This window comes from Ambystoma mexicanum, chromosome 9, assembly GCF_040938575.1.
Source record: "Ambystoma mexicanum isolate Mex_15411 chromosome 9, UKY_AmexF1_1, whole genome shotgun sequence".
In the NCBI taxonomy this organism is placed as follows: domain Eukaryota; kingdom Metazoa; phylum Chordata; class Amphibia; order Caudata; family Ambystomatidae; genus Ambystoma; species Ambystoma mexicanum.
In genome coordinates this window covers 356472495-356498458 of record NC_090931.1, presented here as the reverse complement: position 1 = coordinate 356498458, position 25964 = coordinate 356472495, and the positions used below count along the sequence as shown (strand labels likewise).

General features: G+C 46.7%; 1 protein-coding gene across 1 annotated transcript in view; it reads right to left on the bottom strand.

Annotated features, from left to right (window-relative positions):
- Positions 1-1948: 1948 nt before the first annotated feature.
- Positions 1949-25964, bottom strand: part of FKBP6 (FKBP prolyl isomerase family member 6 (inactive)) — a 513007-nt gene continuing 488991 nt past the window's right edge. Inside the window, exon 9 of the mRNA XM_069614783.1 lies at positions 1949-2405. The gene's annotated coding sequence lies outside the window, so the exon portion shown is untranslated. The remainder of the gene's footprint in view (positions 2406-25964) is intronic.

The following is a 25964-nucleotide window of genomic DNA, read 5'->3' as shown; positions in this document are numbered from 1 at the left end:
GAACCATTTCACCCCTACGTTAAAAGCCTTTATCAAACGGATGTTGCATCACATAATCAAACATGTCCCCTATCTAATGTTTAGTAGACCCATGGCACTGCGCAATTCTGTGCAGTGCAAGGTATCAACTTCCTGCCTTGTGCACCAGAGTATGTTCAACTTCCATTTATTAAAACAACAATACCTTGTGTTTGGGGTGTGTGCCTCATAATATATCTATATACCTCAGTGACAGATGTCTCGACCTCTGGAACTAAGCCAAGTTCAGAGTGTGTGGTTTTATATGTGTTATCTTTTGTTCTTTAATGAGAAGACTGATGTAATTGAATAAGTTGGCCAATAAATATATGGTATCCACACCTGCTCGGGATACTTCACATATGCTGGTTCAATGAGTAAGTGTCATGGGAGTTTCTTGTACCATTTTGCATTAATGGTATCAGTGGAAAAAAGGTGTGCAAATATCCCTGGCCAATCAACCCAATAGTGCATTGCCCAGAAATCACGGATGGGGAATTTGGGTGAGAAGGTGCAGCATTTTTCGTAGTCTTCGAAATACTGTTGCAATACATTCAAAGTCCCACACATATGCATTTGCAGTTATCCTCACTTATGGTTTTGAGGTTGTGAATGGTCATCCTCTGCCCGTTTTCTACAAGCCAACATTTTAGCAACTGAATAACCTTCTGTTTTTCAACTACTATTTCTTCCCAGTCCCCTTCTGCTTGTGAAAAGTGTACATTGAGCCATTCCTGGATGGGTCAGGTGTGGCACTAAGTTAATGCATGATGCCAAAATACCTGACCAGATTCATTATGGACTTTAATGTGACATCCGGTAAAGAGGAACTGTTGTAAAAATTGATTTGAGCATTTCTACTAAGCAAATGGGTTAGTGCATTTTGCAAGTTTCTTCCCCCCCTCCACCGCCCCCCTCCCCCCAAGATAATTTTTAGGCTTTGTTGGCATTGGGCTCAATTTCTGTACATTGATTGCGAACCCTAATTGGTGTAGGAGTCGTATGGCATCAAGCATGCATGGCAATGATGGGCATTTTTCCCAGTTATCAACCAGTCATCTAGTTATGAGGGTTCTGGCTATCTGCACCATTTTTCAAATTCTGAGATGAAAGTGACTCCATGGAAAGTGAAGCCAAGACTATTGCACCCAAATTCCTCCCCTTTTCGGATGGAACAGGAAGGGTGCCCAAAGAAAGCGGCCAGAAGGATGACACACAAAGTGAAGGATCAGGAGGAGAACCCACCACCAGCACCTCTGTCTTTTCTGCATTCAATTTCAGCCAGTTGCGGTTCATCCAATCCCCCTCGGACGCCAGGCACAACGCCATCTCAGCCTGATCAAGATCTAAACGGATCAGGATCTGAGTGTCGTCGGCATACAAGTAGCACCTGACGCCAAAGGAGCGGATGAGACACACAAGAGGCCAAATGTAGATATTGAAGAGAATAGGAGACAGGGCGGAGCCTTGAAGGACACCTCAGAGGAGTGGAAAGAAACAGTGGAAGAGTCATGGGAATGTCCTAACAGAGAATGGTTACCTTTGGTCACAAAATATGTCCATAAATGTTGAAACATGGATCATATTCTTCTAGCCGGGTTAAGATATTTGGTACACATCACAAGTCCAAATTAGTCTTGCACCTTATGGACAATCATGTTACAATAACAATGTTCAACGTAATCCCTCAGAAATCCAACAAAAAACATCAAAGTATAAGGAGCAATTAGATAAATCGGTGAAAAAAGTGATCGTCTAGTCTTCCTAGTCATTAAGACCAGTCACCACGCAAAGATACATGCAGAATTGGCATGCTCCCACTCAGTATATGAAATTTTGTGATTGAGAAAGGAATTTTCTTCAATTAAATTAGCCATTCCAACAATCAATCTTAATCAATATGTTCCTGAACAGATTTACCTGCAGTGAATACCTTCCAACTATGTATTTTAATCATCATTAAATTGTTGCAAAACAAACTATCAACATTTTGTGAGAATAACAAATTAACTCTTGCACCAAACATGGAACATGAAACCGCCTTCAGTGGCATCAAATGAAATGTCTAGTTTCAAACTTTTTTTTTTTAAAGACTTTTTTTGACTGCCGGGGAGTCAACGTAAGAGTTTAGGGACACTGCCTCTAGTACAAGAGTGATTTAACCATGAGAACAAAAATGCCTTGAGAAAGAAGATGCATCACAAGAGGAGCCAGCTTGAAATTTCCATGGAACATCAATGTCTGTCAAATTAAAACAGGAGACGAAGGATTTATAATCCCCAATCATATCATCGCTGGGTCCTTAATAGCCAGAGAGGAGGTAACACCTGCTACAGAGAAGCAACCACATCCCTTTCCTGGGGCAGGAAAAACGCATTCCGAAAGTGCTATGAAAAAAAAGAAAACAAAACTGTGAGACATCCAACCGGTTCATTGACATGGAATTAGTTTTATTATTGCTCATCAGTTTTTCAAACCTCAGACCTCTTTAGGACATTCATTTTAAGGAATACCTTTACACAAACAAAAACATTTTTTAAAGTGAAGTGAGATTAATGTAGACAAATAGTGTCTAGCTACATAGACCAAGACTGGGCATAAAGAGCAACACACCATAACAAAGGTGCACAGATGTTTTCAGGCCCATTTCAAGCACAGTGCCAATAAAATACACTTTAAACATTTTCAGCGTAGTAGCTTTTGACTTTCTTGCTCTTACTTCCTGTTCATTCTAACAGGTGGTGCATCGGTCCACAGGGGAATGGGTTATTATTGTACAACACATACAATAATTAAAAAGTGGGAGCTCAGTGAACATACCACCTTAGACAACATATAGCTCTGCAAATACCAAGTACCAAGTACTAAGAACACAAGAATCATTGTAACCTGTACTTAATTCTTAAGTCCAGTCTCACGTCAATCACATGTGTAATGAAAATGTAAATAAATGTTCTATTCTGCAATGCATTGTGTACCTTCTCGCTCTTTCTGCTTTCCCCTCATTCTACATTGCATACAAAGATTTGATGCAAGTTATGAGGTGGTTTGGCTGGACAAGCATGACGGTCAGACATTTCTGCCATCGCTAAAAAAAGCCTTCTAACTTACCTCTCGCTCATCACTACAACTGGCAACGAGACCATCCAAGCAAACAGCATGGAGGCCCACAGCCACTACCTGTGCAACTGATAGGCATCAATTAGGTGCTCCACGTAGCATCAGAGCAACTGTTCCAGCCCGGGTGTGAGGAAAGGCCCAGCCTACTGGTGCCTTCAGCATATGTAAAGTACCCCCCCCTCCTGTTCTACGAACCCGCCCAGGCAACAGCAGTGTCTACATGCCGCAGCCACCTGCTAGCAACTCCCCCAGGCAGGACAGACTGGACAGTCAAAGCCTGCTGCAACAGCCCCAGGCAGAGCAAGAAGGGTGTCAGTAAAAACCTGGTGAACTCCACATGCGGACAAAATTAGATACCTAGCCTGAAGTGCACTCATAGATGAGTACCTGCAACTAACCTTAATTGCCATCAAAGCAGCCAGGCTAACTGACATGGATACCAATTCAACACAACATCACTTCACACCCAGCAACAGCGAAGCCAAGATATCTGCAAACACCAGGTGTGCCTTGAAAATGATGAAAGGTTGTATACTTGAACCAACTCATGGTTACAGCAAGATCTGATGATCCACCAGAGAAGGTACAGTGATCCTGATGTATAGGATCAGAAGACCAAGCACAACACAGACACCTGCTCCCAGCTCCTATACGACCAGACTAACACAGACACTTTCCAAGAGTTGATAGCTAAACTTGATAAGTATAATCTTGCAAATGTCAAGAGGCATCTCTTCTACACCAAGTATCAACTGGCAGGGACCATCTAAGGGTATGCAACAGTTTGGTAATTTCCTACAAGTAGTACTGCGAGACCAGATCATGGTCCATACAAATTGCAACAAGACCAAAGACCGGCTCTGGCAAGCAGTCGATACAACAATTAACCAGGCCATACACCTTGACAAAAATGTGAAACAGTCCATGGCGTGGAACTCGGGAAAAGCAGAAAGTAGAGACATCCAGTGATCCCATTTGCACACCTACCAAGTTGCCCCACTATCTAGGCCATCAACAGAACAGAAAAATGTAATAGAAAATTCACACGCATTGTTCGCCAGGAACTGCCCAGCATGGGTTAAACGCTGCTCTGCCTGCGGAAGGCAGAATCGTTTTGCTGTAGTCTGCCAATAGACCCAAAGAGGACTTGGTCAAAACAATGATATTGCTCTCCTCAATGATCAAGACGAGGACCTGTACAGCATGGATGATCTTGGCATCTTGGAGAAGACCTACACAAATCTGTACTCATGGTCCCATAGCTTTGTACAGCACCACTGGGTTTGAAGCGCCACTGTTTGTGGACTTGGGTTTCCTGTGTTTGGTATTTATAAAGGGCTTTAGACAAAGCACTGTAAAACAAAAAAGACAAATGGTACAATATTAAATGGACATGAACAACATTGAATCACATACGTTATCAAGCAGAGAGTGGATAGAAGATGGGCTTTAAGCAGAGTATGAAAGATGTGCAGAGAGGGAGAAGCTTTGACCGATTTAGGCAGGCATGCCAGAGCTTAGATGCAAAAGGACAAAAGAACGGAATCAGGAAGGGGGGTTTTGGAACAGTGAGGCGAAATTGAAACTGATAAAGAAGAATACAAGAAGGAGAATAGAATCAGAGTAAGGATGAAAGGTAGAAAAGAGGGATTTAAAGACAATACAGGGAAAGTGAAAGGCTAAACGAAAGTCAAAAGGCAAAAGAGGGATAGAAAGTAGGGAAGGAGTCATTGAAGATCGAGACGCTAATTGGAAAAGGCAATGAACAGCAGAAAGAGAATATGAGTAACTTGGCCACCGGGAACAAGAGAAAATGTTGAGCGTGACTGAGATTAAACAAGTGAAAATGACAGATGCGTGCAATATTAGAGAAAAGGACTGAAAGGAGACAAAAACGAGTCCAGAATTCTAGCAGAAGAAAAGGGGAAGAGAATGGGAGGAAAAGGAAGACCAGTAGGTGGAGAGAAAGAGGAGAAGGAGGAAAAGAAGAGTATTTCAGTTTTTGAACGATTAAGGTGGATAAACTGGTTGGGCATTCAAGATTGTATTGTGGTAAAAAAAAAAAAGGCAGAAATAGAGGTGTGGAGGGAGTCTGAAAATGATGAAAACAAAAGAAAGATCTTTGTGCCCAAGTGATATATGATATGGCATTTGTAACGTGCCTATACACAAGTGTTTCAAGGCGCGGCGAGGCAGGGGGGGGGGGCAAGGGGAGACAGACAACGATCCGACTAGGCCTAATGAGACATTAAAGGAGTTAATAGCTGGAAGGGGTAGAGTACAGAGAAAGAAGAGTTGTGGTCCAATAACCAAGCCTTGAGGGACCCCATAGAGTAACGGCTGAGAAGAAGAGTGACCAACCCAAGAAAGAGTAAGAAACCAGAAAGATAAGAGCGAAACCATAAGCTGTGTCGAATGCAGCAGAGTGAGATCCAAGAGCCTGAGAATAGAGAACAGTTTATGATGACGCGTAGTAAAAAGAGTTGCAGACGTGATAGGGCAGTTTCCTCAGAATGGGAAGGACAGAAACCATAGTGAAAGAGGGACAATAGATTGTTGAGTAAGAAAGGCAGAGACATTCTTGTAGACCGATTTTTCAAGAAGTTTATAAAATAAACTGAAGAGAGATTGGGCAGAAATTAGATTGAATAGAGTCAATCAGACTTTTTTGAGGATGGGGATAATTGTAATATGCTTAAACGAATTGGGAAATGTGGAGGAGAAAGATGGTAGATATGTAGTCCGATACAGTAGAAGAAACAAATAAGCGATGAAGGTAGAAGATCAAGAGGTGAACCAGTAGCGTAAGCATGTGTAAGAGAAGCTGTGCCACAGTCAGCTAAAGGAGAAAATGGAGAAAGGCAGGGTTTGTGGACAAAGAGGTTGGAGCTGGAGGAGAGTTAGCCGATGAAAATAAAGTGTAAGTGATGATACTTTAGTCATGAAGTAGTCCACGAAGTCAGATGAAGACGATGAGAAAGAAGGGTCAGCAGGATGAGGAGAAATAATATGATTTAAGAGCCGAGATCCCTGGATGAGGAGAAAATTAAAGTGTAAGGTTAGAAAAATAATTCTTTTTGGCCAGGACTAAATGAGAATCGTATGAAGAGTGAAGTTGTGTGAGAGTTGACCGATCGGTAGAAGACTGAGATCTTTTCCTTCTTCTTTCTGCTTTCTGAAGGGAGGATCGAAGAGTGCGAGCGCAAAGCACTAATCAAGTTTGGAAGGTTTTCTAAATCGGGTGAATGGTAAGGGTGGGTAAAGTGCGTCAAGTGTTGACATAATATTGGAGTGAAGACTAAGCTGTCTGTTCAGAAGGGGAGAGAATAAATTGGTGAGGGGGAAGTAAAGATGAAGAGAAGAAAGAAATAGAGAAGAGTGAAAGGAGTGAAAAAAGGAAGTTGCGACAGCGGAAAATGAATTGAAGAAGATTTAGAGGATGTGGGGCGAGTAAGTATAAGATGATTAGTAGAATAAGTCAAGGGATGATCCAGAAATGTGGGTGGCCAAAACATTTAGAGAGTGCAGATAAGATTCGATGAAAGGAAGAAGGAAGGAGGACTAGTAAGATGTAAATTAAAGGCACCAAGATGAATAAAAGGAAAGGATAGACCGAGTATAGTTTTTTTTTAAAGTGTGACAATCTAAATGGTGAGAGGGTGATGGAGAGTAAAATAAATTGAGCCAGAGAGGGCGAAAGTAGTTCTATTCAAAAGAGGAGAAGTGTTGAAGAGAAGAAACAGAGGCAGAGACGCTATAATATGATTTGCCCATTGCTTACCCAATGAGAAGCTCACGGATGTTGCGACAACCCTGGTCTCCCCTCCAATCACCAGTGTACAACATACTGGGCTGCAAACACCAGGCTGAATTCAAAAAGACACAAATGTCCAGATGTACGAAATAAGTCCTTTCAGGCTGCAATGCTGCCTGGGTGTCCAAAGAGAATCCACACCAGTGTTAAGTCCCCAACTTGGCAAATTGATTGTTTTCAAACAACAAATTGCACTGAAACCCAACGCTATTACCGTCAAGCACAGTATGAGGGGAAGGTTTGCCTATAACTTCAACCAAAACTAAAAGAGCATCTCTCCATGCTAGAGAAGGACGCAATCATACAATGGAGTGAGTCATCAGTGAATGTCCTCCATTGTCCATGCTGCTAACATGGGGAAATACTACATTGGGTTGTGTGTTTTACACAGGTGTCTGAGCAAGACCATTCTCATTGTCTTCCATCCCGTACCAAATAACAAAATGGCGAGTCCCACTTACAAAAATCAGCTCATCTGAGTTGATGACTGACGAAAGACCCACATCCGCCTTCGAAAGCCCCTTTGGTGTCTTTCAATTTTTTGGGGGGGAAAATCAAGTTTGTCATTTTCATAACATATTGCAATTAAAACTTGTGTAATCAAACGACATATGGCTCTTGGCCATTTTTAAATCCCTCCCCTTGCATTCATTGCAATGAAAACAACCAATGACTTTGTCACAGCCACTACGTACATCAATTTCCTTACTTTCCTTTTGCAGGTCAGTGTTCGCATTTGGCGAAAAACCAATGTCGCGCTACCTATATGTTCATCTGTGACTCATCAAGTAAGTGCGTCAGATACTCCATATCATATATGGGCCTGGCTTTCTGCACCCAATCCATATCAGTGGGTACGCCCCCCTCGCTTCCAGTGCTGAGCAACCCAGCTTCTTGCTGCCACTAGTAGTGTGCACACCATATGCCCGTCGTCCCGAGTTTCATCATCCACCTGCACCCCAAATAACAAGCAGAGTGACAGTGTTCGCTACACCCCATCCACGTCTTTAGGCCAGTCCAGAACCTCAGTCCAGTACCACTTTATGAGAGAGCACCCCCACCACATATGGTAATATTAGCGTGCAGCTGCCTACATCACCAGCAGCGTGAATCCGCTCCTGCATACATCTAAGCCAGCATTGCCGGCCATTAGTACCAACGATACGTTATCTTAAATGACTGCCTTCTGTATTGTAGTGACAGCGTTGACACACTTACCCCCCCTACAAATCCTAGTCCACAACATGTCAGTTCTAACCATCGCAAAATCTCTGGCCCACTTCTCCCTTGCTGGTAGGAGATCAACAGGATCACGTCTCAATTCCCTCTACAACTTCGCTATCCGACCCTTCGTGCTGGTGCTCTGCAACACAACACTTTCAAAAAGGAGGCGAGACCCCTGCACAAATTATCCCCCCAACTCAGACTTGTCATCACACCCTTGGCTTTAAGTGCCGAAACACCGGGAGCTTTCCCACCTGAAGGCACTCTTCTAGTCAGGTAGGGGACATAAACCTACCCTCCTTGCACAAATGCCCAGCCCTTGATATGCGTGCTTCATACCAGGACTGGAAGTGCAGCGCATCGTCAATCAAGTTCCGCAAGGGTAGGGCCCATATGCAACTGAGGGGTGAGGGCCACGTCGAAAGCCAACGTTTGGCACTGATTTCCCACCCTAGTGACCAAAATACTGCTAAAATAGGGTGCACCCTCGGGAGAATGTCTCTCTAAGGGTCCCAGAACCGCTCACCCAACATACTCAGCGCAAGGACCACATATCCATATAAACCCTTCGTTTCCCCAAGCTAGGGTCTAGATAGTCCACCATTATTCTTAGTTGCGCTGCCTTGCAGAATGCCATCAGGTCCTGGAATCCCCCCACCCCTCACTTCTCTCTGTGGGGCTGTTTTATAGGCCACCCTAGGATTTGTTCCCGTTCACAAGAAGCAGAGAAGAATCCTCTGAATAGTCACTAGAAAAGGGGTTGTGACCACCGTTGAGAGCATCTGAAACACAAATAGCAGTTTGGGGAGGACTACCGTCTTAACACAGTTCAAACGTGCCACCCATGAAAGGTTGAACCACTGCCAGCGCTGCAAATCCTGCCGTATCCTATCCCAAAGTGGGGTGTAATTTTCCATCGGGCACCCATACCCACTCTACCCAAGACTCCCCCAATGAACGACCAGTTGACCCCGTAAATGCCTTTTCTGCGTCAAGGGAAAAAGGACCAATGCCCCCTTCTGCTTCATTTCTGAGGCATTCAGTATGTGGAGGGTCTTGCAGAGGTTATCTGTGCCTTGCCTATTTTGAATAAACCCTGTCTGATCAGTCTGTGCATCAGTCTGGGTAAATGAACCTCCAATCGGGCGTCAGTATCCTGGCAAATATCTTAACGTTCACGTTTAGTAATGATATAGGCCCATAAGAGGCACAGTACGTAAGGTCCTTACCTTGTTGGGAAGGGCCGGAAACAGTGCCTGAAGGAAGGTAGGAAGGATGTCCGTGGCACACTGGATTAAGTTAAAGAGATTGGCCATGGGCCCCACCAACAGCTCCTGAAACTGTCTGTAAAAGTCAGCTGTGTAGCCATCCTCCCACGGGGCCTTCCTCGATTTAAGGCGACCTTTGGCCTGCAATACCTTTTCCCTCATGATATCCACCTCCCACGTTCAGTTGCAGGATGGGAGTGTACCCAAATACTCATCTATGTCCCCCCCCCGGGGTTGGGCATAGAGGTCTTCATAGTACCCTGCAAAACAGTCCGGAATGCTAACCTGAATACCAACTAGATTTCCTCCCACGTCCCCTATGTGGGCCACACTCCTCTCCACTCCATGTTCCCGCACCATGTTTGCTAACAGGGTCCTTAACCGGTCCCCCTTCATAAAACCACTGTTTGGTATAGAGCATCTTTTTCAATACCTCCCCAGTCAAGAGGGAATGCAATTCCCATCTCTTGTCTCGCATTGCTCCCAGCAACCCTACTCGATCTTCCCCTGGCTTCGTTAATTTTGCCCTCATCCCCCGCAGTTCCTCCTGCAGCGTCTCTACCAGAGCACACTACCCTTTATTTCTGGGTACCACCCTTTATAAAGAGGCCTCCGATTGTTGCCTGGGCCGCCTCCCATACCATTTTCCCTTGCACCTCCCCTGTGGCATTGATTTCAAAATAGTGGGTAATCTCCTGTTGCAGAAAGTCGCGAAACACTGGGTCCCTACGGAGACCATCATTACACTTTCATCTCGGTGTCCCCTTCCTTCATCCACCATTCCATTTCATTGGGACCATCTCGTGGTCTGACCAAGCTACGGTTTCAACCCTGGGCAACACCACCATGGCCTCCTGTTCCTGGGGAACGAGCAATCCTTGTATCGGTTTGGTACGGGGATGAGAAAAAGGTATAACCTCCCGTTTGGGGATACCTTAACTTCCAAACATCTGTCCAGAAGTGGTCACAAAGTTGCTGTGCAAAGGCCCTGCGTTTCCTCCCCTGTGTTTTAACTCTGTCTCCCTGAGCCATGCTGGATCACCAATCGCATTAAAATCCCCTCCCACCAACGTTGGTCCCTCACTCCAATCCTCCAATACCCTCTGGAGCAAAGCTAGCTGGTTCACATTTGGAGCATATAGGGACACTAACATGAGCATTCTCTCCTGCAGACTATCTTTAACAGCCTCAAGCAGGCCCATAGGCCCCCTCCGTACCTAGACCTTCCTCAACTGCATGTAGCATGAAAACACAATCCCCACTCCTTGCATCTTACTGGTCTTATGTGAGGAACAAGTTACTTACCTGTAACTGTTGTTCTCCAGCATGGGTCTGGCATGGATTCACATGCTCATTCCCCGTCGTCAGGCCGGGAATCCTCGGTATAGAAAAAATCAATTTCAGTTTCGTTTCTGATCTGTCTTTCTCAGTAGTAACCAATCACTGGTCTCTGGGTCATACTGCCCCCAGCCAATGACTGCCCTCTCCCTAAGCCCCTCCCCTGGCAGCCATCTCAAGATTTGGTAGCACGTGAAGTGGCAGTATGACCAATTGAAGAGCCGCAGAGGGGTAGGCGGGAGGGTTCGCATGTGAATCCATGCCAGACCCATGCTGGAGAACAACAGTTACAGGTAAGTAACTTGTTCCTTCTCCAGCATGGGGTCTGGCATGGATTCACATGCTCATGAATATAAGAATACATAGCAGTATACACATGCACAACCATGGGAGGTGGCATAAGGCTCAATATCAAGAAATACAACAACTCAACATTAAGCAACTCTTACCTCCTCACCAGGCTCACCTTAGGCGAACAGGTTGCGCAGCACTGCCTGGCCGACTCTGGACTCCTCCCTGGAATCCCGGTCGACGCAGTAGAATCTTGTGAAGGTGTGCGTCGACCTCCATGTAGCAGCCCTGCAGATGTCGAGCAGGGGCACACCAGACAGGAATGCCGTAATAGCAGCGATCGCTCTGGTCGAATGGGCTCTCGGACGGCCGGGCAGAGGTCGGTTCGCCAACCGGTGACAGTGCATGATGCAGCCGGAGAGCCATCTGGAAATAGAAGTCTTCGAGAGAGCCTTCCCTTGATTCACAGGTCCAAAGTTCACAAACAGCTGTGATGTCTTCCGGAAATTCTTCGTGCGGTCGAAGTAGAACTTCAGCGCTCTAGCCACATCTAGCGAGTGCAGAGTCCTCTCAGCCGGCGACAAAGGCGACGGGAAGAAAACTGGCAACACCAAGGGCTCGTTGAGGTGGAAGTCCGAAGGCACCTTGGGCATGAAGGAGGGGTGCATCCTCAGCACCATCCTTGTGTCGTGAAAAGTCAAGTATGGAGGCTTGCAAGACAGGGCCTGGATCTCTCCCATACGTCGTGCAGAGGTGATGGCCACGAGGAATGCTGTCTTCCACGACAGAAACTTCAACGGCACTGAATGCATAGGCTCGAATGGGGCCCCCCATGAGCCTAGTTAGTACCACGTTGAGCTCCCACGCCGGGGCAGAGGCCTTCACCGGCGGGAATGATCGGAACAGTTCTTTCATAAATTCCTTCACCAGACGATGAGACCACGAGGACGCCCGTCCTGTAGTTCTGGTGTAACGTGAGACGGCAGCCAGATGTACCTTGATGGAGGCGTGAGATAGGCCAGCCTTGGCCAAAGACAGTAGGTACGGCAATACTTGAGGGGCCGTAATCCGCAGAGGGTTCTGTGCTCGGCACCAGACAGAGAACCTCTTCCATTTGTGTCCATAGCACTTGAGAGTTGAGGATGCCCTGGCCTTTGCAAGAACCTCTCTGCAGTCGGCCGGGATGTCGTATCCTCCAAACTCTAGTGCTGCAGGAGCCAGGCCTGCAAGTTCAGTGACTCTGGATTGTGATGAAAAATGGCGCCTCCTTCTCTGGAGAGAAGATCCGCGTCTGTCGGTAGCTTGACTGGTGTGGACGCTGACAAGTCCAGAAGGTCCGGGAACCAGATCTGCCTCGGCCACGCCAGTGCGACGAGGATCATCCTGCACCGGGACCTCTTGAGCTGGTTGACGACCCGGAGTAGCAACGGCGGGAATGCATAAAGGAACACGCCGTCCCAGGGGAACGAGAAAGCATCGCCCATGCTCCTCGGTTGGGGAAACCTGCTGGCGAACCTCCGGCACTTGGAGTTCGCCGCCGTCGCAAAGAGATCGATCTGGTGTTCGCCCCATCGTCGGAAGAGTCGGTCCTCTTGATCCTGGCGCAGTTCCCACTCGTGGCACGAGCGCAGCTCCCTGCTGAGTGAGTCGGCGATGGTGTTTTTTATCCCTGCCAGATGAAAGGGTACCAGAAACATCCCTTGTGCGATGGCCCAATGCCACAGATCCTGGGCTTCTTTGGACAGGGCAGGGGATCTGGTTCCGCCCTGTTTCCGAATGTAAAACATCGTGGTGGTGTTGTCGGTGAAGATCCTCACCACCTTGCCCTTGAGGGACGGAAGGAAGGACCTGAGGGCCCTGAACACTGCGCGGAGCTCCATAATGTTGATGTGGAGTCTTCTCCTCCGAGCACCAAAGGCCTCTCGCGTGGAGGCCCCTTGTGTGCGCTCCCCAACCTTCCAGGGAGGCATCCGTCGTAACCGTCACCTGGTCGGCCGGGACTAGGAAGCCTGTTCCCGCTGTCAGATGAGCGCAGACACCCCACCATCGTATCGCCTGACGGAACGTTTCGTCGAGCGAGATCCTGTCCTCGAAGCTGCCCGTCGTCTGGATCCAATGGGCGTCGAGGAATTCTTGCAAGGGCCGCATCCGAAGTCTGCAATGGGGCACCAGATAAATGCAGGAGGACATCATTCCGGGGAGGGACTTGATAGACCTCACTTTGGCCACGTCCGTGGCCAGTAGACATTGCACCTTTCCTAGGATGGTCCTTATCCTTTCCTCCGACGGTGAGGCCCGCCGCGCCACTGTGTCGAGCTGTGCTCCCAGAAACAGGGCGACTTGCGACGGGACCAGGTGTGATTTTGGAAAGTTGATGTAGAACCCCAGGTCCGTGAGCAGCTGGACGGACTTCGCAGTGTGTTCCACGGCGAGCTCCCTTGTCCTTGCCCGTATGAGCCAGTCGTCCAGGTAGGGGTAGACTTGGATCCCCTGCAGGCGCAGCCGCGCCGCCACCGGTGCCAGGCAATTGGTGAACATCCTGGGCGCCGATTTTAATCCGAACGGGGGGGCCTTGAACTGGTAGTGCCGCCCTTTGACCACGAACTTGAGGAACTTTCGGTGCCTCTTTAGAATAGGGATGTGGAAGTAAGCATCCTCCAAATCCAACGACGACAGGAAATCGGCCTCCTCCAGCTGTCCCAGCACGTGCTGGAGGGTGACCATCCGGAACTTCTGTGCCTTGATGTATTTGTTTAGTCGTCGCAGGTCCAGGATGGGACGCCATCCTCCTGTCTTCTTCCTCACGAGGAAGTATCTTGAGTAAACTCCGAAGCCCCGAAGCCTCTTCGGGACGAGCTCGATGGCACCTTTCCTGAGCATCGCCCGTACTTCCAACAGCAGTTGAGGGACGTGATTTTCCTTCCTGGCCATGGGAGGAATGCAGGGGCACCTCTTCTGGAACTCGAGGGCATGCCCCAGGGCCAGGGCGTCCAGCACCCAACGGTCGGTGGAGACGGACTCCCACACGCCGATGAACTTCATCAGCCGGCCTCCCACCGGGGTGCTTCGGCGGGGGCCCGACCCGACGGGCGGTTCAATCCTGCTTGGAGGCCGCTTTGCCTCCTTGACCACCTTGGCGACGACAGCGGGATCCACCTGACTTGCCGCGTCCCCTGTAGGCCTCCTGCGACGAAGACCTTGCCGCTTGACGGTAAGTAGAGGAGCTGCTGCCGGCTCCCTTGGAGGCTCCCTGTCTGCCTCCGGAGCTCCGAAAGGACGGCCGTCGCTGTTGGAGCACCCCCAGTGCACGGGCCGTCTCCGTGTCCGTCTTGATCGCCTGAAGGGATTCATCAACCACCTTGCCGAAAAGTTTGTTCCCATCGAAGGGCATGTCCAAAACCTTGGTCTGAACGTCCTGGCGGAAATCCGTCGCCCTGAGCCATCTTCGTCGTCTCAGGCAAACGCTGTTGCCCAACTGACGGAAACCGGTGTCGGCGATGTCCGTAGCCACTGTAATGGCGTGGTCCGAGGCAATCTCACCTTCCTGCAAGATTTCCAGGGCCTCAGCCCTCTTGGCACCCGGAAGGAAGTCCAACAGAGGGGCGATCTTAAACCACAACTCCCTGTCTTAGCTGGCTACGATGGCCAGGGCGTTGGCCGCCTTGATGGTCGTCGCTGCAGATGAGATGACCCGTCGTCCCATCGCGTCCAGCTTCCTACCCTCGCCGTCCGGAGGGGAGGTTGAAGTCGAGGCCGATGCCCCCCCTGCTTTCTTCTTGGCCGCCGCTGAGACGACCGAGTCCGGGGTAGGTTGCGCTCTAAGGCACAAGGGGGCTGCGTCGGGGACCCAGTACTTCTTCTCGTACCGGTCCCTCTTCGCAGGAGCCGTGGCAGGGTTCTTGAGGAGGGCGAGCCACTCATCCCAGATGTCATCTGGAAGCGGTACGGCGAGGACCGTCTTCCTTTTGGCCTCGCGCCGCTGATAAAGGAACCCCTCCTTTTCCTCGGGGCAGAGCTGGAAGAGCTCAGATTCTCCTGGAGATCATTGCATGGAAGGATCCAATCTCGTCGGGCGAGGACGCCCGGGAAGGACTACCCGTCGTAGTCGTGTCCATGCCTGTATCATCCCCGTGGGTAGTGGACCGGGGGTACGGCAGAGAAGGCCGCAGAGGCGGGAGAGGAGGCCTAGGATGCGTCGTCCTCCTCTTAGGCGGTGGGCTCCCCGAAGGTCCTGGCTCCGGATCCTCCGTCGGGTCTGGCTCAGGCTCCTCCGTCGGGGGAAGGGGCAACCTAGTCCTTATCTCCGAGCATAAGGACTGGATGGCTGACAAAATGGCCACCGAGGTGTCCTGCGGCGCCGGAAACGACGGGTGCGAGGGCTCTTGAGGAGCCTCGTCTGCGTCACCGTCGCCCTCGTCGTCACCCTCGTCGGGATCCCTCCCGATGGGCTGTGTCTCCTCCACGACTTGGATGAGCTCCTCTTCAGAGGTCGTGTCCGTATCCACGACGGCCACCACCCCCTCCCTCCCCCCCTTTTTCCAACGAGGACTTCGTGGGGGTCTACTCGATGGGTCTGAAAGACGACTCCCTCCGCGGTGGCAGGGAGACTCTGGTGCCTGAGGGCGCCTCCACTGGTGTAGCCTCCACAGGCTGAGCCAGGGCCGCGGCGACATCCTCAATCGAGGTCCTAGCAGGGTGAATCACGGCCAACGTCACCTTCTGTACGCCGGGGCCTTCACCTTCGGGGGAGGGTCCGAGCCTCGCTCCCCCTCTGCCGGAGGTGACGATCCTTCATGGTCTGCTCCGACATGTTTCCACAAAACGAGCATTCCTTTTCCTTGTGCGTCTTGTCCTCATGGAGACAGTAGAGGCATAACGAATGCTCGTCCTCCTTGAAAACGTTCTGAAGCTGGCATCCAGGGGAGGTCCTGAATAGCTTCCCGGGCGTCAAGCTCCCTTTCTCTTGGGCCATGTCCGGGGTAGGCCTCGGAACTTCTGGAATCCTCCAAAAGCGTAACTCGACGAAATCTTCACCCTTGAGGGGCGTAGAAAACTCCGAAACGGATCCCCGTTGATCGGAAGTAGAAACGGTGGAGCTCGAGGCTCTTTTAACCGAAAAAATGAGAAAAATCTCCTGAAAAACGCGAAACGCAGCAAAAGCTCGAGAGCTAAGCACGAGGACTCCCAACACTTGAACGTGCGGTAAAAATCTAAAGATGGCTGCCAGGGGTGGGGCTTAGGGAGAGGGCAGTCATTGGCTGGGGGCAGTATGACCCAGAGACCAGTGATTGGTTACTACTGAGAAAGACAGATCAGAAACGAAACTGATACTGATTTTTTCCTATACCGATGATTCCTGGCCTGACGACGGGGAATGAGCATGTGAATCCATGCCAGACCCCATGCTGGAGAAAGACCAATACATTTGCCCCTTTCACAACTCGCTCTTTCCCGAGCCTATACTGTGTTTCTTGTAGGAACAACACTGCCAGCCGGGCCTTACGGAACATGCTCGTCATCAGCGAACCTTTATTCGCGGAGTGTGGCAGCCTTCCGATTAACCATTTTCAAAGCACGCTAGTTTCCCCTTATCCTCTCCCATGGTCAGGCTAGTACAGCATTGCAGCAGTGACAAGACAATGCATACATCACCCTAAGTCTCCTCTCCCGCCCAAAATGAAATAATATACTTAACATTCAGGTTTTAACACCCATCCGGGGCACGATGCCCAGATCCACGAGACACACAGGTGCACCCAGGTCACTAGGGTAATGTACAGCATGCTACCCCGGCAAACGCGAACATAATAAAACTTAACCAAAATCTCCCCCCTTCCACACCCAAACATGGGATGAATAGCAGTTGACTCTCGAGCACCCTCTTCAGCAAGGGGCCTTCGATTGCGATGCCTGGAGCTTTTCCGATTTTCTGACAACAAACTCCTTCCAACGTTCCTTGGGTTGTGCAAAGGCACTATGTAAACGCATGTGCAAATTGCGTTGGCCATCTCAGTCTTGGGTAGCCCCTTCCTTTTGCAGCTCTGCCAGTAGCCGGTTCGCCTCCTCCTCCCCCTGCTTGAGCTCATAATGTTCCCCCTTGTGAGAGGACAAAAGGGAACCGGCACCAATATCGCACTCCCTCCTCCTGAAGCCATTTCATTAGAAGCCAACATTTCTTCCTCTGTTCCAGAGTGTAGGTAGATAAGTCGTGGAAACGTTTTACTGGCGCACCCTCCCATTCCAGGTCACCCACCTTCCAGGGCTTTCCACAGAATGTCCTTCTTGTCCCTATAATTGTGGAATTCCGCCACCATTTGCCACTCCAGCACCATTGTGGACACAGTCAAAGCGGATGTTTGTGATTTCTTCGAAAACATTTTACCTAAAGGAGATTTCACAGAATCCATTTCACAGAAAAACGAAATGTACTTTTTCCCCCCACCGCTCCATACCCTAACGTATGCCCTTACCCCACACCTCACCTATTATGCATTACACATCTTCCACTTTACCTACCATTTTCTGTGAAATAAATAAGATGAAATCTCATTAGGTAAAATTGGATTCAGTGAAACCTACGGTAAGGGAAAAGCGGATCGCTCTGTCGAAACACACGCCCATGAGCTTCTTTAGCACTGGGGTCAACAAGAGTTCCAAATCCCTGGGTGACTCAGCCTCCTTGCTCGGGGGACCCCATAACCGCAGATGGTTCCTCCTTTCTCTGTTATCCAGATCATACAGTTAGCGCTGCATCTTCCTTTCTCCACCTTCATGCTCTTTGATCCACACTTCAAGGCCTACATCCACTGAGTCTGCCGCTCGCTTTGTGTTCCAGGGTCTCGTGCCATTTTATTTTTTTAATTGTTTTTTATTCTTCATTTATAACGCGTTTAATACCCGCGCAATTCGAACCTACCAACCTTCCACCCGGAATGCCTTGAGCTCATTAAAATCGTCTGGACGTCTTGCTGTAGGGTACCCAGGCCGCCGGGCGACATGGGTTTGCTCCAGCAGCACACCTCCCCCACGACTCCCATCATTCAAGGCAAGCGCACCGTGGCTCTAAACTGGACCTGAACTGCAGCCAGGGGCGCACATGACACTCTAGACCCTTCTGTCTGTGTTCCGTCACCTTAGATGGGTGTCCCCGCAGTAGGAAGACTATGCCTGTCCGAGGCTGCAATTTAATTGTTACTGTCCTCCACCTGGTCACCCCTCTGGGCATGTTCGTGAAGCCTCCCGACTCCTCAACTGTGGATAACCCTCGCCTTAAATACTCCAAATTGGGGCATCGCCCTGTTCCCTTTCCCAAAAGCCATCCAGGAATCACCAGTCAGGGCTGCACATCCACAAATGCCACATGCGCCTTGCTTCACTCCTGTGACACCACCTGATGAGCTACTGTCCAAGTCCTTTAGACCCCTTAGACAAGAAGCAGTCAAGTGCCCCAGCCGTATGATTGTAGCCACTAGTCCCCTAGGGGGTCCACCACTACCAGGGGCCCCTCACTGCCATCCATCTCGACTCGCTGCAGCACTTTCAGCCTCGCTGTTGCTGGTCCCCTCTTATCGCTGTAGTCAGCCGTCAGCATGCCACACCTACTCACACCACTCTCCAGGGCTGCACACAGTCCAGATGTCAAAGGACGCGGCTGTGTGGTCCTTCACTCACTCCTTCAGGTGGTTCAGGCCGCCATTTACCCGGAAGTTACGGTCCGCGCCCGCTCAGGGGTCTTCACTGGGCACTTCCCCACCATGTCAGCACTACTGGGCGGGGTCACAATACAACAGTGTCAACAAGGTGCAGAGTTCTGGTCCCACGTGGCCATCTCGCTCACCGCCCCCTAGTGATCTCCCACCTTTCAATTTTAACATATACTTTTGGCCTGGCCAGTACAGTATCTATTTTCCACCCCACTATGCAGAGAATCTTCAAAGGATCCAGAAATGTTATTTGTTCCCATGACGATATCCTGGTCTTTTAAAGGGAAATGGAAGAACACAATCAATACTGAAACAGTGCATGGTGTCCTTCAAAGCAAGGACCTTCATTTTAACAGAACAAGTGTAAACTTTTCTACCAACAAGTGGACTACATAGGACATACCGTCTCACAGGAGGGAGTTTAAAAAAAGCAAATGGACCGTGTAGAGGGCCCTCATAAAGGCCAGCATTACTTCAACTAAAGAAGAAATCACATTGTTCTGTTGCATTTGCAAATGTATTTGTACCAATAGCTGTGATTAAACCAATGGAGTCATCACTAATCTCCCAGCAGTAACCCCCTACCATGTGGCCAGGGGACAGCAGCTGCTACCGTGTCCCGATCCTGGAGGCGGCTATTTGAGGGAGGATCACGTGGGAGGAGACAGCCTCCAGGGAGATGTCATGGCTTCATTGGATGAGACATGGTATCCCCAATTTGCCAGAAAGAAAACCCCTTTACACCCAATAGCCTAATGGTCTATTGCCAGCCCTACAGATAAGGGGTGTATCGGCCACTTTTACTCCCTAAAAATAGGCAAACACCCCAAAATATTAAAATAGGGTGCAAAAATGCTCACAACCAAATATAGGAAACAGACACCAAGGAACCTGCGCCCCTGCTTTCACTCAAACAGCTCCATGGATATTTGTTTACCAGTAGTGCATGTAGTACCACAGGAAGAAATGTATTATTACTGCCTGATCAGAAGAAGCACACTTCTATCTTTTAATGTGCATGAATAACTATGTGCAATGAAATAATTACAAAAACATTTGTTTTCCAGTTAACACATTTTTACTTGCTTATCAAATATGTCCACTGGGAAATGGACTTGCATTTTTACTCCCCCCAAAAAAATCATTTTACTCCCAACTTTAAAAAACAGGGAGTAAAATACTCTCACTTCAAAATCTGGAGCACTGCCCATTGCCATACATCTATACCCCCTTTATGGAAAATAGAGAAACCTTTTCCCAAAACCCTTTAGGCCAAACATCCATCCCTGGTCTAAAATGTAAAACCTCCGAGGCTACCTTTTCCAGTTCTAATTATACACCATATAGAACTCATCACTCAGAACTGTTCAAAGTAATTTTCCAAGTAATCTGTATCAATCAACATCAATGGACTACTTTTCCCACAATCACCAGATACTGGGATGAGGAAGGAGGAAAGAACAATGCAGGACAGAAGGAGCCTCAAGCTCAATGAGCATTCTAGTTCTTTTCTGAATGCACTTGTGCATGGTACATTTAAAGATCAAAGACAAACTCTAAGAGGCTGCTGCAGTTTTGGAGAAGTCGTTTTGGAGCTTGAAAGCACGAACCTGTGTGGGACAGAGCGGCTCGCCAGCAAGCAAGCAAAGAAACACTGCGAGGACAGGACGTGCTGCAGACATGCCAGGAGCCAGTGGAAGACTCCTGGCCGTTCGGCAACCGAAGAAAGTAGCGTTTCACCTACCGAGACCTGGAGCAGGACAGGCGTGCTGAAGCGAAGTCGCGAGGGAGACCAGAATGACGCAAGAGCAGTTCAGAGTAGAAAGCATGCGGTAACCTTTGCCACATAAGCACAAACGGGACCCAAGACGCCAAGCAGAGCCGGTGAGTCAACCCAGGCATACTGGGGACTCAGAGGCGTTTCGGCAACCATGCCAAGTACAATGTATAACAATTAAGGTCGCAGAATCAAACAGACTGATTGAAAACCAAGAAGGCATATTGCAAATAAGGACCCCAGCCATATACGATTAAGGAATGCAAATATGGGGAGAAACCGAAACAAATGATGCATGAAGGAGATGTAATATACCAAAAGGGGAATGCACAACTGTGGAAGTAAAAGAGAAACCATGTGTGAATACAAGAAGTCCTGGCAGGCGAGTAAACCAGGCATTTACAAGTGTGTGTGAATTTTGAGAGCCCTGGCAGAAGAGTATACTAGGCAATCACAAATACACAAAAAGATCCAGCAAGGGAGTATACCAGGCAGTGGCAAATCTACCAAATAAATGCAAATCTACAAATATTCATGAGAAAAAGTCAAATATAAGGCGTTGTGGCAGGTAGGAAAAACCAGGCAATCACAAGCACATAAGAGGTCCTGGCAGGGAAGTATACAAAGCAGTTGTAAACCTACAGGAAGTTGGAAGAAAAGATATAGAACTGTGTTTGCTAAACAAGAAGCAACTTTTGAAAGACGTGGAACTACAAGGCTAAGCAGATTTGTGAATAACAGTGTTGTTGTGGGACAAGAAAGACACAAAGAACTGTTAGACCAAGAATCGTTTGCATTGAGCAGAATCCAGGGGAAGGGAGCCACCCTCTGGAACCAGGGCACTTCACCTTTGAGAACTTTTCTGTTGGAGCTGTTCAATTTTCCTTTAACCTTAGGTGATTTCAGAAAGAGTTCATAAAGGCATTCCCCTTTTCACCTTCTAGTTTGGTTTGAACACAAGGACAGTTTCATTTTGACATCCTGACAAAGAAAGATCCTTAGTTATGGGGTTTAGGTCCTTAGTTATTGGTTTTAGGGACATTCCTCTTGGAGCAGGGTCAGAGAGGCTTTTTCCCAATCCTTTTGTTTTCAATAAAAGTCTAATGAAAAACATGGGAACCTTCTGTCCGACTTTCATTCCAGACACCTCACAGAGCTCAGTCACTTCAGGATTAGTAGAGGTATAAAATGTTCCTGGGGTGCTATCCAGCAAAGCTCTTACGGACATCAAGGGAGCCAGCACCCACACACCACCCCTCAAACAGTTTGACAGCCACAAAGACACCATAGTGACTGTAAGAAGTTTCAATTCAACACTACAGCTAAGTCGATGCCTAGTCTGGGATACTGAATGGAAACCCTTATTGATATATCTTTATGTCCAGTTCATGAGTTCTGGATGACTACCCCTATATAACACCCCTCTCTTAGAATCCCCCTGACCCCACTGAGCCAAGAAGTAGTTCTGTTTTGCACGTTTAAAAGGTTTATTTGATAAATAAGACAAAATATAGATACCACGCTTTTATAATAAATTAATAATCGATATCGCCCTTATAAATATAATGTTAATCAACAATGGGTAATCTGACGCTAGCACACTTCTTTATAATCAATGAGGAGTTAGTATAGGATGGATAAAGTAGCAAAATACTTTTTTTTTTCTCTTTATTTGTTTTGGTTTATAATAAACCTTTACAAAATGAATAAAAAGTACAGAATAAAAACAATTGATTAAACAACAAGACAAAAAGAATGCCATGAAACAAAAAGAAAAACAAAATAGAAAACTAGTATCATACACATTTTGCTTACGAGTACAAGTTACATACATTTCTCAGAAAATAAGTAATTCGAATAATCATTACTGCTGAATTCCTATGTAACATTCTATACCATATAAAATCTCTATTTACATCATGAACTGAAGTTACAAATTGGGAAAAGTAACTTATCCTGTAAGGTAATAATGCAGGACACACCAATAAAATATGTTGTACATTTTCTACAACCCCTTCTTTTTTACAGAAACGACACCATTTCCAATCACCAGCAGAACACTTTCTAATACAATTAATTTGATTAGTATAAATTACATTAAATTGAAAACGCATATAGTCGTTCCGTATTTGTTTGCTGGGATATTTCTTAAGATAACCTTCCATATCAGGGAACCATTTCCAAACAGAACTGGCATGTGTATATAACTTGGTTTCAGAAATTTTGTTTTTGGTAGCTTGCCAGTCAAAGCCCTGAAGGCTGGCTTTAACCTTTTTCGGTTTACTGCAAAGTGAGACAACAGACATGCCATGGAGTTAGCATAGTTTCTGCCTGAAGAAGAGCAAAAAAAGGATTCATTGGCTCTCTCGCCGCACTAGCATATAAGGAATCCTCTAAAGCACTATGGCATTTACGCCAAAGTTGCATACGTTTCCAGATGGCAGTAGTGGCCAGAGAATTTAAGCCAAATTCGTATCTGATCAGTTCGAATGGAACACATTTTGGGAGAAAAAATAATACCGACCTCCAAATATTTCCTTCAATAGTGCCAGATATGGAAATAGATCTTTTGAAAACAATTCCAGACCGTAGGTCAAACGAGGAACGGCTTTCTTAATGTAAAACTCTCTGAAAGGGGAAGCAGAGAACTTCCCAAATTTGGTTTCTATTGTTCGCATCTGTCTGATCACAATATCGGCTTTTAATTGTAGCTGAGTTTTCATTAAAGTATTGGAACCAGTCCCAGAAATGTGGAATCCCAAATACTTAAAAGCAGGTTGAGCTTTTATAATTTGGTTTCCGCAGAGCCATGTGAAGGCATTTTCCTTCCTATTAGATCGACCAAAGCGTACAATAACTGTTTTAGATGAGTTCATTTTTAGCTTTAGATCTGAAGTAAAAGTTTCGAAAGCCTTAAGCAGTCTTTGAAGACCCACCCTAGTGTTGTCAATAAGAAGGAAATCATCTGCATACGCTATCCATGCTAAACAAAGTCCATTCAATTTTGGACAGACCAAACCCTTATTATTCAAAGCATTGTTTGCACCGCTCACATAAATGTTGAAAATAGTCGGGGCTAACATACAGCCTTGTCTAAGGCCGTTCGGAATAGCAAGTTCCCTAGAAAGAAGTCCTTCTGAATTTAGTCGAACCCTTATCCTGGTATCTGAGTAAAGAGCCATAATAATTGCTAACAGGTGAGTAGAAATATCAAGATCTTTGAGTAGTCGCCACAATATATTCCTATCCACAAGATCAAAAGCTGAGCTAAGATCCATAGATGCCACAAACGTCGATTGAGAGCCCCCCTTTATGGATCTAGATGTTAAAGATTTCAGTATTAGCCCCCCACAATCTGTGCCAACATTTTTTCTAAAGCCTATTTGTTTTATGTCCAAAATATGGTTTTCGGTGATCCAGTTTTCCAGGTCCCGCAAGACAAGAGAGGCAAAAATCTTGGAATCAGGATTAGAAATAGCAATTGGTCTATAACTTGATGGAATTAAACGAGAGCCTTTTTTAAAAACAGGAATAACGAGGGACACCCTCCATGAAAGAGGAATATGTTTACATAACAAAACATTATTAAACAATATAAATAGAATCCGCGCCCAGTTAACTGGATCAAGTTTAAGCAATTTATTAGAAAGATTATTCGGACCAGGAGCACCTGATGGTTTTGCTTTAAGAATTAAATCCTTAATATCCACTTCCGAAAATTTGAGGGACCAGTTCAGGCTGCACCTTACCTCAGTTTTTACCATACTTTCACTAGTACTATACAATTTCGCAAAATGGCCTAACCATACATGCTCATCAATGATATTAATGTTTAACATTTTTTGAGGTCTTTCCAGTTCGTTTATAAGTGACCAAAAATTGGAACAGTTAGACCCTTTCAAAGCTCTAAGCATAATTTCACCATCAATTTGCGAACAATGGCCTTTATAATAAATCAGCCAGTTTTTGTAGCGTTGTTTGATTTTCTTTTACTGTGACAATGTCACTATGGTAAAGTCCTGATTTATAGAGAGATCTTAATTATTTCCTTAAGGTACATCTACGAATGTGGACAGTACTGTCTGTGCTATGATTTTGATGAATTCTAGGTTTCAGATTTTTAGGAGCTTGTGTCTCAGTTTTGTTAATGGTGGCATATATATAGGTCGTAAAATTAACAGCTGAGTAACAATCAATCCGTTGGGGAGGCAACATAGTCTCGTAATCTATTAACATGGTGGAGGTGAATTTGACATTCTTGTATGTCCATTTGATTCTGTTACCCTGCATACTAAGAGTCAAAGCAAACTTGTACAATTGGGGTTGTGTCCGTTTTAGCTTGGTAATTATTTCAAACATCAAAAAACAGTGATCGCTACAGTTGGTTTCTTTGATCTCATATTTGCGCATGTTAATAGACAGATTACAGGACAAAAAAATGAAATCTATAGTAGATGTTAAGCCACGAGCTTTCCAAGTAAAGTGGTTATTATACAGTAATTCAAGAGCCCACAGTTCAGCAAAATGATTCCACATTCTGCCCCTCACCTTGGGGTTACCCCCTAATTTACCCAGATCATTTTCATTAGACATGATAATAGCACCCAACAGGGTTTCGCTGTAACAATGCGCATTAAGATCTCCAGCAATCACAAGATGACCACCTTTGTTATTATCAAGCCACAATTCAATAAAAGTCCCCAACTTGGTTAGCTCATTGGCAAGTTCCAGGTCAGATAGTTCATTGGGGTTCCAATACACATTAACAATTAGAATATTCATGCAGTCTTGATCAAACCCCAGTTGGCAGGATACCAAAAGAAAATGGTGGGAAAATCTCCATTCACCTGTTACTACTGTGCCATTAGTTATTTTTACAGCAGTGATAAGACCCCCTTTTGGACGTTCCTTATTACCACCGTGTGCATAGTTGGAGACCAGCATATAGCCATCCCAACATAATTCAGTTTTACACCACGTTTCTTGTAGTAAAATAAAATTGAACTGCTTCAGGTAACTCGTTAACTCTTCGTTGTGAAGGAGATTAAAGCTCCCTCTCGAGTTCCAACTCAGAAAGTTTAAAGTGCATTTCCGGCTAAAGTGGTTTGCCCAGTTGCTTAAGCGAGTCTATCGACTCACGAAGCGACAAGGCCAACCACCTCCATTCTTGTTTATCCAAATCAGAGTTGTTTTTGGAATTAGTCTTTTCTACAATGGGCAAGGCAGATTCCAAGTTATCATTCGTTTGCCTACTAGGCATAGTAGGAACCTGGGAGGAAAAAGGGCTTATATTCGTAAATATCAAACCCTCGAGATTGCAGTTGCTCAGCCTCTTTCAATAGTAAAGCTCTGACTAGAGGCAAAGGAATTACCAATCGGACGTAATCATACCTGGATCTGTGCAAAAAATC